The 13,756-nt window shown below is 46.2% G+C and overlaps 1 protein-coding gene across 2 annotated transcripts in view; it reads left to right on the plus strand.

The window, feature by feature from the left end:
* Positions 1-13,756, plus strand: part of Nxn (nucleoredoxin) — a 160,858-nt gene that overhangs the window by 18,571 nt on the left and 128,531 nt on the right. The window lies entirely within an intron of this gene.

Here is a 13,756-nt window from a genome sequence, read left to right on the forward strand (position 1 = left end):
TCGCGGCAACTCCTAGGTGCCAGTGCCTGACTGCGCCCACGCTAGGAAGTTTGACACCCCTCGGGTCCACGCGTTGGGAGTCGCATAGGGGTGGCCGTGCTCTGCCCTCCTCACTCCCTGACCACCACCACCCTCCTCCAGCCACTTGGCTCCTCGCAAATACCTGTAGTGTGTGGGGGAGGGCACTAGCCCCCTTCCCATAATGCCCACACCAGGAAGTTTCCTTTCTTTCCCAGAGAAATCTTGCTTTCCTAGGGCCCCTTCCCCTATGGCCAGGGACCCGGAGGCGGCTGCTGACGGCGGCTTCAGGAGAAAGGGGAGCTCAATCCTTTCCCCCTTTCTTCCCTTGCCCCCCGCCCCGCCCCCTGGGCTGAGTTAGTGGCCACCGGGGAGCTTTTCATTGTCTGGCTGTCCAGCGATCTTCCCAGGCCCAGAACAGCCCCGTCCTTGTAGATGCCATAGTTTCGTGGTGGGCCGTTTGCTGCATCTATACTTCGAATTAAATGCAGAACTGATCCCATCGGTACCGATGAATGACAAGACAGCAAATGGCCCACCGGTTTGCAGATGAAATTAGTTTGGGTTTCAGAGTGTTATCTATCTGTTGGGTGAAGACGTCTGTTTCAATCAAACAAATTCAAGACGTTTTGTAATGAGTGCTAACAGGAAAAGTTTTGGCGTGCCCTTGCTTTATTCGCGTGGCTAATGCAATGTATGAATCCGGCCCTTTCGTTTTCCAAGGAGCGTCTGAGTTTATGGGGCGCACAGGAGAAAGGGCTATTCCAGGGGCGTTTAGGTTCCTCCAGGGACGGTGGTAACACATGCCACGTGTTCCTTTTATTTGTACAGAATCATGTTGAGACAAATGATTTAGACTTAGTGAGAGCAAAAGGCTTATAATTTGACCTCAAAATGTCCTGAGTAAATCATTCATCCCAAAGCAGTGTTAAGGCACAGATGTGAGATTTAAAGTTTGAAATATAGTTTAAGAAATACAGTTGGTAAATTTAACACTGGGAAAACATCAGCCCACTAACCACACAGAAGCAAGCCTTTGCATCTTAACTGTTTTTTCAAGTTATTATGCCCCTACTTGATTCATATGCCTGCTAGGGTATGAATATGCATGGCTAGTACTTTTTCCTTAAAAAAATATGGGAATCCTTTGTTTTCTTTTTGGGGGTTGTTTTGATGATCCTTCTGGGAAGAAATAACGTTCAGAAAGTCATTTATTGAAAAAATATTTCCATTGTCATGGCATGTTTCTGTTGTAGACTAAAATCTGTTTAAAATAATGTCCTTATTGGGCAATACAAACAATTTCTAGCTTTTGGAAGTATACAATGAATGGCAGAATGTTCCAGACTTATGGCCTATTGTAGTTTTTACAGAGGGGGAAATAAAATTGCTGGGCAATAAAAATATGGAGCAAACTGAGATGTTTTGGAAATGCCTAACACTCCCCCCGCAGGGGTATATTTGATATGACAGAGGCTTACTCTATGCTGGCTTACCCCTTTGCATGAAAGAAAGTGTTCTGTAGCCCTCCCCTGGTCTGGCTGGTCCCACTCAGATGAACATCTGGATGACACAGGCCATCAGGCTCTTATTTGAAAAATACAGTTCAGAATGCTGGATGTGCCTAAATCATAAGCCAGCATCTTAAACATTTAGTTTGATTTTATTTATTTACTTACTTATTTATGTAGTTATCTATCTATTTATTTATTTTTGTGTGGTGCTGGGCATGAGATCCTTATACATGCTAAGTAAGCCTGCCTTCCACCACTGGGCTTCACATCCCCAGCTTCCCAAATTTATTTTTTGTGCCATTTTCCCAACTCACACCCTATAGTTCATTTGTTTCTTTAGAGACCAGTTTTGGAAGCCCCCCCTGTGGTGGAGAGTAGGTGATTCAGTGTCAGACCCCAGAAGCATTCTGTGTTCCCGTGACAGACCAGGTAAAGAAGGCCCGCAATGGGTTTCTTGAAGAAAACACACTTGGAAATCGTAAGGGATGTGTCCTCACTGTGGAAGGGACCGTTTCTCACCTTGAAACCAGAGGGATCTAAAGCACATTGTAACCTAATTTTTGTCTTCTGCAGCTTGAAATCGGGGTGCACAGAAATCAGTGAGTTTGCAATACCAATTTCCCCCTAAGAAAAATGGAAGGCGAGGGTACCCCAGCTCAGGACACTTGTGGGTGAATACTTCACTTTTGTTGACGGTTTCGTCTGGGCTGTTTCCCCAACTATAAAAATAGCTGTAAAGAAGAGCATTCTGTTTTATACTGAAGGAAAACCCACGTTCCAGATTACATTTTTTTTTTAAGTTCTCATTAACATTTGGTCTTTAAACCCATCTGTGTGTTTCTTCCCGTTGGGATCACAGAGGATATGGTTCTAATTAGTTATTGGCTGGCATTTCTCTACAGAAAATTGAAAAATTATGGTGGGGAATGAAAATGCTGTATGGTATTTCTCTTTTTCTTCTCTTAATAATTTCTCCTTTATATAGTAAGAAAGTCTGGGGATGGCCATATATGTTCAGCCTGCATTTTGCCTGGCTCCCTCACCTCCACTGGAGCGGTGAGAACATATGAGGTCAAGGGGACCCATATCTTTTTTTTTTTTCCCCTCCGTCCTCTTTCTGTATGGAAAGTTGTCTTTCCTGTTTCTGTTTGTTTTAGTGGTAGGTCTAAAGTAATAGGAGCTTTTCTTCTTCCTTCCAGAACACATACATTATTATATAGCTATATAGAAATTGTAATTAGACGATAATCAAACTTGGAGTGCATTTATGGGAGTAGCTGTCAGGAAACCTGTAATCCTGAAGTTAAGGAAGGCGGTTGGGCTTGTTTTAGTAAGTAGGCTAGTGGACAGTTTTCAGATTTCTGAAGAAAGAGAGCGTGATGAACAGTTGGAAATTGGTGATGATTTAGACTTTCAGATTCGAGTTGTCTCTTTAGATGAAGAAAAATTAATTGTTGAAACCGGAGGATCTGGCTCCAGGATCAACTTAGCTCTGTCAGGAGTGAATAGCAGGTTTGGTTTTTAAAACCACAGGCCCTGGCTTTGCCTGGGCTGGGTGTCTAGTGCAGAGCATTTGGTCGTGGGTGCTCTGACATCAGGAGCAAACCACTGACTTCCTCTGCACAGATGTATTGGGCTTTGATTTGGCCTATAACTTTTCTGAATGACAGAAAGGGGTAGGGGAAGTTGGAGTGGGAAAGAGGAAGTCAGGATGGGAAACCATTAGAATTAGGTGGTGACTCTGGCCCAGCCTCCTGGTTGACTTGCTTGGGACCGAGTCACTGGTCATTCTGCAGCCGTCCAGTGCGGCCTGCTCGCTCTGGCTGTTCTGGATGGTTCTTTTGGTGTAGTCTAAACCAGAGCCATGGCCTGGACTTCTGTTCAATTCCTTGGGCACTTTGGATGTGACGAGATCTGGTGCCAACCCAGTCTTCAAGCTCCGCGTCCTCTGGTCTCCTCTTCTTCCACCTCAGGCAGTGAGCGACAGGACACTGACATACACTTCTGGCTTTGCCTCCTCCTCCCTTTCCAGACAGTGAAAGATGCCAAAAAAAGATACAGCTTTGAATGTCAGAGGCTTTTGCCTTGTTCCTAAAGAGCCTCAACCAGCCAGGACAGGCTCTCATTGGGGACAATGTTTCCATCTGAATCAGTCTAATAACAGACAACAGTCCAATTAAAGCAATCAGAGCCATGTTCTTGGAGAAGCTTTTCCCCGTTTTTTATTATTTATAATGTGTGTTTTAATTTTATCTTCTCCGTGTAATGAAATAGTCTGGTGGCTGAAAATCGAAGTTCTTTTGTCTTTCTGCCTGGGTTCAGGTCCTGGGTCTGCTGTGTATTAGCTGTGTGTCCTGTGCAGGACACTGTATCTCTGTGCCGTAGGTTCCTTATTGGTAAAATGGGGATCATATCACCTGTCTTATAGGATCATTGGAGCATCTGTGTGATAATATGCCCATGCCTGACATAATGGTACGTGCTCCATAAACGCTGCTATCACTTATTAATAAGTTATTACAACATCGAGTAATCCATTATACAGCTTGACTCTGGACTGTGTCACATCACAGAATTGCAAACCTGTTGTGAGGTCTTTCTTTTTCCTCCCTTTCTTCCTTTTTTTGAGACAGGGTTTGTCTGTGTAGCCCAGGCTGTCCTGGAACTTGCTCTGGCCTTGAACTCAAAGATCTGCCTGCCTCATGAGTGCTGTGATTAAAGGCATGGGCCGCCATGGCCCAGCTTTTCCTTTCTTCCTTTCTTAGGATCTCACTGCAGGCCAGGCGGGTCTTGAACTCATCGTGTAGTTGGATATGACTTTGAACTTCTCATCCTCCTGTCTTGACCTGCCTAGTTGGCATTACAGGCATGTACTACCCCACCAGGCTTATGTGATGCCAGGGATGGGACTTGAGGCTTAGTGCACCCTAGGCAAGCACTCTGCTAACTGCTTTATCGTCTCCTATGATGTACTTTTTAAATCTTCCAAACCTCTCACTTTTTGGGGTGCGGTTTGAGACAGGGTTTCTCTGTAGCCCTGGCTGTCCTGGAGCTCACCCTGTAGAGCAGGCTGGCCTCGAAGTGCCTGTCTCTGCCTTACAGAGTGCTGGGATTAAAGGTGCACACCACCACCTCTAGGCCAGACCTATCCCTTATAACCTTGTAAGGGGATGTAGTGAAGGAATTCAAAGAATTGTCCTGCAAGTGGTAACAACCAAGGAGAAAGATTCAAAAGGATGAAACCACAAAAGCAAATGAATGTCAGCTAACACTTCTGGAAGATTGCTAGGGTCACTGATCTCCCGTTCTATAGTTGCCAGCGGCCGTGGTTGATCCCTTCAGCCTACGCATGGTGAAGGCTGTCAACTCAAAGATGATCGGGTACCACTCTGAGAGAAAGCATGGATGTTGTCATTGTTTCCCAACTTGGCAAAGCTGTTAGGCACCTCTTTGGCTGACTCTGGCTACCCTGTCTAGACAGTGTGGGGATGCTCTTTCACTTGGGGAAATGGACAGTGCGCCTCTGAGCTGTAGAAACTCACCTCTCCCGGAGCTGCCTCCCTGCTCTGTTCTGGAATTCTGTAAGGATAGGCTTGCCCAGACTCCTCTCTGTGGCTAGATTAATCCCACCTCCCAGGTAATGACTGTGCACAGCTCTTTTGAATCGATTTGTCTTCCCATTTGGGTTAGAGTGTGAACCAGAGCACAGGGCACAGAGCAGAGGTTAAAGTTAGGACCACTGATTTCATTCTCGGTTTCTCTCCAACCCTCTGTCTCCTGCTTCCCTTCGGTAGGCGGCTCCCTTTAATATTTGCACAAATTGGTAGAAGGATGCTCTGTGTTGTTTACAGCTGGAGCAGGAGTCAGGAAGGTCCCTCGAGCATCTTTTTTTTTTTTTTTTTTCCTAATAGGCTTGAGGACTCTGAGGCTGCCCCTGTTCTGAACTAGGTGTGGCTCCTGGCCACGTGGCTTCATTTGGGGGAGTGTAGACTTGGCTTAGGCTGTGCTTTTCTTTCTTTACAGTCTGAATTCCCAGTGGCACTCCGTGTTAACCCCCAGGGTGCTTACTTTTGTTCATTTCATTAATTTGCCGCTATGCATATTCAAAGGCACTCAGGGGAAAGAGCTCTGAATTCGGAATCCTGTGAATCCAAGTTCTTATGTATTCTTGTTGTGTATCTTGCCGTGATTTTCAAAGTTATTGAGAATTTTTGAATCCCCAGGCCACCTTTCATTATCTTCCACAGCTCACACACACCCTGAAGGCATGGGCTCTAGCTAATTGGACCTCTGTAGTAACTGGTAGTTCTGATCCCCATCTCTCCATTCCTGCGGTCAATGGGTTCTGAGTTTCCATTTCCTGTGGACCATTGCCTACCAGCTGCCTTCTCTAGGGCACCCTGTTTCTAATCTTCACCCCTCAAATCATTTTCCAGATCAGAACATTTCACATGCAAGCATCCGTTGTCCTACCTCACACAACACATACTGGCTGCTGTGCTGTTTAAGCAGATGAGACAGACCACGGACCGCCAATTTGCATGTCGATGTTTTGATGACGTGTCACAAGCATTTCTAACGTCTGCTCATCGTTTCGGTACTTTACCTTTTTGTGGACCAGTGGCAAACAACACTCGGATAAGTGAGTGCTAGAACTCTGCTGCCGCCCTGAGCAGGACTTCTCTACACCCTTCCAGAATGGAGTGATAAGTTCAGAAATACAGTTCTGGGCTGGAGCTGTGTAGCTTACCTGACATTCACGAGGCTCTGGGCTCAACCCCCAGGACCCTCACATTCCCTGAAGAAAGAAATAGCTTCACAACTCTTAATCACCCTCCTGATGAAGAACCCTTCGGTTCTTCAATGCTTTTGCAGTCAAGTCCAAAGTCCGGCTGCTCGCCTCTCACTCTGTGGTGCCATAGGACTCTACTGCTTGCATTTCTGGGCTGTGCCATGTTTTTTTCCGACCTGCCTGGGTTTGGAGCTTCTTACAGTCCCTCTTTTAGAAGCTTTCCTATCTCTATCAAGTTTTTTTAATTAATTAATATCTTTTGGTGCACTTTGTGGCATGTGGAAGACAACTTGTACCAGTTGGCTCTTGCCGTCCACCATGTGGGCCCTGGGGATGGAGCTCAGGTCATCAGGCTTGATGGTGATGGCCGTTACCCAGGGAGACAGCCTGCCAACCTTTGTTGTGTTTTATAAGGTTTTCTTAGTTCGGTTGATTTAGGAAATGGTTTTTACAGGTTTCCCCTTCACTTCACTCAGAATTTCACTTAAGGTTTCACGTGAAAGGCTATCATCTTGAATGGACTCCAGCCTTCACAAGATGGACTGCAAGTCCTGGGTTTTCTGTGAGTGTCTCCAGAGACATGTGGTGACAGCACACATCTACAGGTGTGATGCAGGGTTTCCTGTCACTTTTCCCTCTAGGTAGACTGTTCTCCTGGAACTCACTAGACCAGGCTGGCTTCGAACTCACAGAGATTCACCTGCCTCTGCCTCCTGAGTGCTGGGAGTAAAGGCGTGCGCCACCACACCGAGGCTCCCATAGATCTTGTGCATGGACTTTTGGAAGATTTCCTAGTGTTTTCCATTGGACTATAAGCTCCGTGAAGACAGAATCCAAATGATGGAAGGGAAGAGTGATCTGTGCCAGGTGCTGGAAAACAGGATGATGTCACAGAAAGCAGGTCTGTGACTTTCAGACTGGCAACTCTCGGTGCTTTCCAGATCACGCGGATTGAAATATGCACTTTCGCCAGGTGTGGTGGTGCACGCCTTTAGTCCCAGCACTCAGGAGGCAGAGACATGTGGATCTCTGTGAGTTTGAGGCCAGTCTGGTCTACAGAGCAAGTTCCAGGACAGCCAAAACAAAAACAGCAAAACAAGAACAAAAAAAAATGTGCATTTTTGCTATTACGTAGCCTAATTTTTAGTATTTGATGTTAGCAATTGGGCCTTAACTGAACAAAAGTTAATTGTGTATACCCTGTACAGTTTGTAGTGGAGGTTTTTGTTTGTTTGTTTTTTGTTTTTTCGAGACAGGGTTTCTCTGTGTAGTTTTGGTGCCTGTCCTGGATCTTGCTCTGTAGACCAGGCTGGCCTCAAACTCGCAGAGATCTGCCTGCCTCTGCAGGGATTAAAGTGCTGGGATTAAAGGCGTGCACCACCACCGCCTGACTGTAGTGGGTTTTTTGTTTGTTTGTTTTTAGTATTTTGGGGCTTTTTCTCCTTTTGCTGGGATTAAAGGCATTTGCCATTGTATGCAGCCTTTTTTTCCCCCCTAATTTTAATTTTTATGTGTGTATCTTAGTGTATATTTGTGGTCTATGTGGATGCAAGAGCCCATAGAGGTCAGAAGAGGGCATTAGATCCCCTGGAACTGGAGTTACAGACAGTTGTGAGCTGCCCCGTGGTTGCTGGGAATTGGACCCGGTCTTCTGCAAGTAAGCGCTCCCTTAACTGTTGAGCCATCTCTCCAGCCCTTTTGTTTTAGTCTTAATGAGCTTCAAAGTGTGTGTGTGTGTGTGTGTGTGTGTGTGTGTGTGTGTGTGTGTGTGTCTGTCTGTCTGTCTGTCTGTGTGTCTGTGTGTGTTACTAGAGATCAAACCTAGGGCCTTGCTCACTCTAAGCAGACACTACCACTGAGCTGTTTCCCACCCCTTAATGAGGATTTCAAAAAGTCTTTGATGAGCAAATAAATGTCCCGGCTGGACAGACGAGTCAGTAGCTTCTTGCGCAGCTGCATTGTCCTCTAATTCTGTGTTCAAAACTAGGAAAAAGCATGAGCCCCCTTTTTGAAATGTTGACTTAGTGCATTAAAACAGTCTCATATGCAGACCCGTCATTTGATGCTTTTGTTTTTCATAAATGTGTTGCATTTCTCTAGCACCGTCCTTCCCAAGGACTCACAACGCATGTCCAGTCCTCTGCCAGCCACTAGCAACCAGTGTGGTGGATATTTAGCTTTAAACATTTCTAAGGAAGTTAAGAGTCGGAGAATTGAAGTACAGAGAGCCCGTGATGAGGTCCGGGCTCACGGTGTCGGGTGAAAGTTTGACTAATCTCTCTTAAATTTGAGTCTTTCCTTTCTGTTCGTGAAAATGCATCTCGTGAAACATTTACATCAAACATGCTTCATACACAGGAGGAGGCGGGCTGGTGTCTTCCACGTGAGTTCACTCCGAGTGTGCACGGAGCACTCTGAGATGAGTCAGCTGCAGTTTAACTACTTAACACATTTGCTATCAGTTGGCAAGGCGGAGAGCCCAGATGTCTTTCCTGCTGCTGCCCCTTCCATAACGGTGATTTCTAAGCCCCCCTTTTCTCCCCCTCTCTTTTTAATGATTTGGCTTTTTTTAGTTCAGCCAGTGAAGTGCCCCCCAACTCCCCTTCATCCTATGCAAAGCCCGCAGGGCGGCTTTAGTGCTTTTGTTCAGTGACAAAATTGAACTTCAGCTATCCTGTGGAGATCTAGGACTAAATCAGTCCTCCCCGTTATGAGGCTTTCAGTAACGGCTGTTCCAACTTCCAGTGAAATCTCAAACATGTGCTCTCCGCTTTATGACAAGGGAGAGGGACAGTCATGCACGTTGCCCTGCCCTACACGGTTCTTCTGGAGGGAAACGCTGCAATGGAGATGCTGTTCTGGGACATCAGTGATTAAAAGCAAACTGTAACTATTCTGTTGCTCGCTGGCCATAACTCCCAGACCAGAGAGACGCTGTATTTTTTTTTTCCTTTGTATGAGCTACACATCAGAAAAACCCTTTTTCAGAAACAGTTTAAACTTAACATTCAGCTTTCCCTTCTACTGATGACTGTGTCACTCACACCCCCTGCTTCCCACACAACTATGTCTATAAAGACGCCAATTACAGATAAATCTAAGCAACATTTCCACATGAAGGGTGCTTTCATCTCTGATCATTCGTGAAGAGTCACTAGGCAGGGTGTGGCGAGGGCTGCTGGACCGTGGGAAGGGTCTTCTTTGCTTTCCTTGGAGAATTTTCTCCAGGTACATTTCACTTTACAGCTTCTATTTGTCTTTTTGGGTCAGTGTCCCTGGGATAAAAATCTGAATGGATCTAGTCTGCTTGAGATCTCGGAGATGTTGCCTTCTTTCCCTTTAGACACGATCAGGTCAAGAGAGCTTTCGTTTGATCGTGGTGGCTCTGAGCGTAGCTGCCTCATCTGTTACTCATTTTTCAGGGTTTGATGTGAAATCTAAAGATTGGGCTGAACAACTCACAATAGGGAAAAAAAAATCACACCGTGACCCTGGGAGCTCTGAAGGGGCGTAGATGTGGGTATGAGTGTGAGTTTTTCAGCTCCAGGCCTTACTTGCCTGTGACTTCCAATATCATGTGTATCCATGGACTTCAGAAATACCCCATCGCTGTCAGTGAATATTTAGAGTGCCTAGCAAATGAAGAAAGAACACAGACTCGGAATCCAGGTTTCCTAAGTTTGTGTCGTGGCCTCCACTTTCTGGCTTAGTGACTTTGGGGCAGGTCACATGGTTTCTGTGTCTCAAGTCTCAAGGTGAGTAATTGCAGATAGCCGTACCCATTGGGTACATTGGGTTGTCTCTGGGGGTTAAATCAATTTATGTACAAAAGGTGTGAACAGTGAGTGGCGTGGAGGACACGCCATTCAAGTGTTTATCCCAGGCGCTTGCTAGTTCTTTCTCCACGTTATGCTTATTCTGATGCTAGAAGGGAGGAATTCTCAGCCTTTGTATTTCCTTAGGCACCCTTCCTCCTTCAGAAGTATCCTGTGGCCTGTCATGTTCCCTAGTTTCTCTTTGGTTCCTTTCTAGGACAATGACCCTGGCTTGCCTGTTGTTGTTTTGGTGACATGTTGATATTTTTGTGTGTGTTGGGGATCGGACCCAGGGCCTCATGCATGTTAAACATAGACTGTACACCTACCCTATATCCTTATTTTAAAAGGAGATTTACTTATATGTATGTGTGTCTGTGAATATATGCCTTGTGAGTACACTTTGGAGCCGGAGTACAGGCAGTTCTGAGCTGCCCAGTGTTCTGGGAACCAAACTCCCATCCTCTGGAAGGGCCGCACGCGTTCTTAACTGCTGAGTCTTCTGTCTAGTACTCCATATCCCTGATTTTGAGCGTGACTGTATTTCTAGACCATGTCTGTGATAATTCAGTCCAGGACTTAGTTCTGTTGAATGGGTCTTATTTTCTCTCCCACACTGTGAGTGAGCAGAAGAAAGTCTGGGCACAGTTCCCTTGTCGTTTATTTGTAAACTTTTTGTCATAGCCGTCTTCACACATCACATAGGTCAGGAAAAATGGCCTGAGAGAAGGCGAAGGGCTTGCCTCATAAGCATGAGGACCAGTAGCCGTGTGAAGCTGGGCACTGGTCCTTCTTGCCTATAATCTCCATGCTGGGAAGGTAGAGATAAGAGGACCCTGGGGGCTTGTGGGCCAGCCAGTTAGCAGAATTTACAATCTCCAGATCCAGTGAAAGACTCTGTCTCAAAAAATAAGGTGTTGGATAATCAAGGAAGATACCCAGAGTTGACCTCTGGCCTCTACTTGGATGCGTACACACACACACACACACACACACACACACACACACACACACACACACGTTGACACACAAGAATACACACACAAAACAGGACAGTCAATTGCCATGTCAAAAACGGAAAGGCTGTGCAGGGTTTCATTGTGTATACTCACTGGCTGTGCAGGTTTTCATTGTGTGTACTCACTGGCTGTGCAGGTTTTCATTGTGTATACTCACTGGCTGTGCAGGTTTTCATTGTGTATACTCACTGTCTGTGGTCCTTACTGTGCTGCATAAGGAGGTTTCCATCCGTTCGTCATACCCCCATCTACCTTCCTCCTCTTCCCTCCCCACTCCTGCTAGTCCCCTCTGGTACCTTAGACCGCCTCACTCCTGTGTTCATGTCCTGTATACACAAGTGATTTGGTGTATCTCTGTAAAATCTAGGAAGCACTAATGAGAGAAAACATTCCCTACTTGTCTTTCTGAGACAGGCTTAACTCCTGTAATATGATCATCTCCAGTTGAATCTACTTTCCTACAAACTTCTTTCTTCCTTATGGCTGAAAAAAAAAAAGAAGTCCATGGCATATATAAACCACATTTTCCTCATCCGGTCCTCTTGGGCGGACATCTGGGTTGGTTCTGTGCCTTAGCCCTTAGGAACAGTGTTTATGTGCAAGTGTCTCAGTGCTGTGTTGATTGAGACCTCTAGGGAAATGCCCTCACTGACTCTTTAAAGACACAGATAGCCGCAGCATCATTCCTCAGGATTTGTATCCTCCTCCGTCCGTTTGTCTGGCTCCGGGTAAGGTCTACAGTTGACATTTTGTGGATGTTCCCTCAGTCTCTTACCCATAGCTGTGTTCCCCCGTCTTCATGCACTTTGTTGTGGCTCTCTCCCACTTTCTCTGGCTCTGGCCCCTTGTCCCACTCCTGAGCTTTCTTTCCTTCCTTCCTTCCTTCCTTCCTTCCTTCCTTTCTTTTTCAAGACAGGGTTTCTCTGTGTAGTTTTGGCGCCTTTCCTGGATCTCACTCTGTAGTCCAGGCTGACCTCAAACTCACAGAGATCCGCCTGCCTCTGCCTCCCGAGTGCTGGGATTAAAGGTGTGTGCCACCACCGCCCAGCTCCTGAGCTTTTCCATGCTTCTTCCTTTTCTCAGGGTGGTTCAGAACTGCTGGTTGGAAAGGACACTTCTTAGCCCCCATAGCTGAGAGGTGCAGGCGTACATTGTTTTGAGGCCTAATGGCTTCCCACCTCTCCGTTCTGCTGTGTGTTTGAACTTTGGACTTGAGTGGGCTTGTTGGGTGACATCACGGCCACCAGCAGCTCTGGGTTTGCTTCCCATTCCCTCGGAATCCTAGTGGAAGGAAGCAAGTTTGGCTACCCTCCATCCAGCACTGGTCACTGTGGCCAGGATGTAGAACACCCTGATTGGCTAAGCATGAGTTACATCCACACCTGTGTGCCCAGAGTTTGGGGCCTGAGCATCAGGAAGGGGTACTCCTCAAAGAAGATCCTCAGAGAAAGTATGCCCAGCAAGTGGCTGGCTGTGCTAGGACATTTCTGGTGACTACATACCATCTCCTCAAGAAGCTTGTTCTGGTTTTAGCCATCCTCTCCCAGATGACCCCCTGGCCTTTGGAACCACAGGCGACAGCCATCTGGTGGTGGCACACGCCTTTAATCACAGCAGGCAGAGGCGGGCGGATCTCTGGTTCAAGGCCAGCCTTGTCTATAGAGTTCTATGACAACCAGAGATACACAGAGAAACCCTGTCTCAAACAAAACAAAACAAAACAAACAAACAAACAAAAAACAAAACATAACATAACAAAAAAGAACCACAGCAAACACAGAGGCAAGCCAATCACATCACCCCTTGTTCCAGATCTTTCTAGAGTTACCCAGAGCATGAAATGCATTTGCCCACCAGGCTGACATCCTACCTCTTTTCCCTTTTTCTTTTTTCTTATTTTGTGTGTTTATGCATGTGGTGCCTGTGTCTGTGGCACACACACATGCATGTGTGTGGTGTATGTGTTTCAGAGACTTGAGGAAGATGGTGGGTACCTTACACTATCACTGTCTGCCTTATTCCTTTGAGACAGGCTCTCTCACGGACCCAGCAAGCTTCTTGTCTCTGCCCTGTACAGCATGAAGGTTACAGATGTGTGGCCCCATGTGGCAGCTTTCTGCATGGGTGCTTAGGATTCGAACTCAAGTCATTGTACCTGTGCAATAACACTTATACCCACTGAGTGATTTCCCCAGCTCTCCTGATAGTCACATCTCACTGGGTTGACACGGTGACCTTTTAGTCAACCAGAATTCCAGCGTCTTCTCTACCAGTCAGATGACTAGACAAATGAAGACAACAGAATCCAAATCCTCAGACCTCTCATTTTCAAGAGTCAGTTTAGATGCGATAAGGTTTTACAGTCTATTGAGAACGTTTTGTAAGCTGACATGTCCACTACATATTGGAATTATGTGTGATCCCCTAGACCTTTATCCAGGGGGTTAATAACATGTTGACTAAGCCTGGGTGATAGACCCCCAGGGCGCAGAGACCCCCCCATCCAGGATAATTACAGCCCTTTACTTAGCATGTTCAATATGGGAGAACTTAGGAGTTCTTGACTCTCTCTCTCTTCAGGAAAGAGGGTGTGAAAGG

Source organism: Peromyscus californicus, unplaced genomic scaffold (assembly GCF_007827085.1).
Source record: "Peromyscus californicus insignis strain IS unplaced genomic scaffold, ASM782708v3 Scaffold_3__1_contigs__length_106647218, whole genome shotgun sequence".
Taxonomy (NCBI): Eukaryota; Metazoa; Chordata; class Mammalia; order Rodentia; family Cricetidae; genus Peromyscus; species Peromyscus californicus.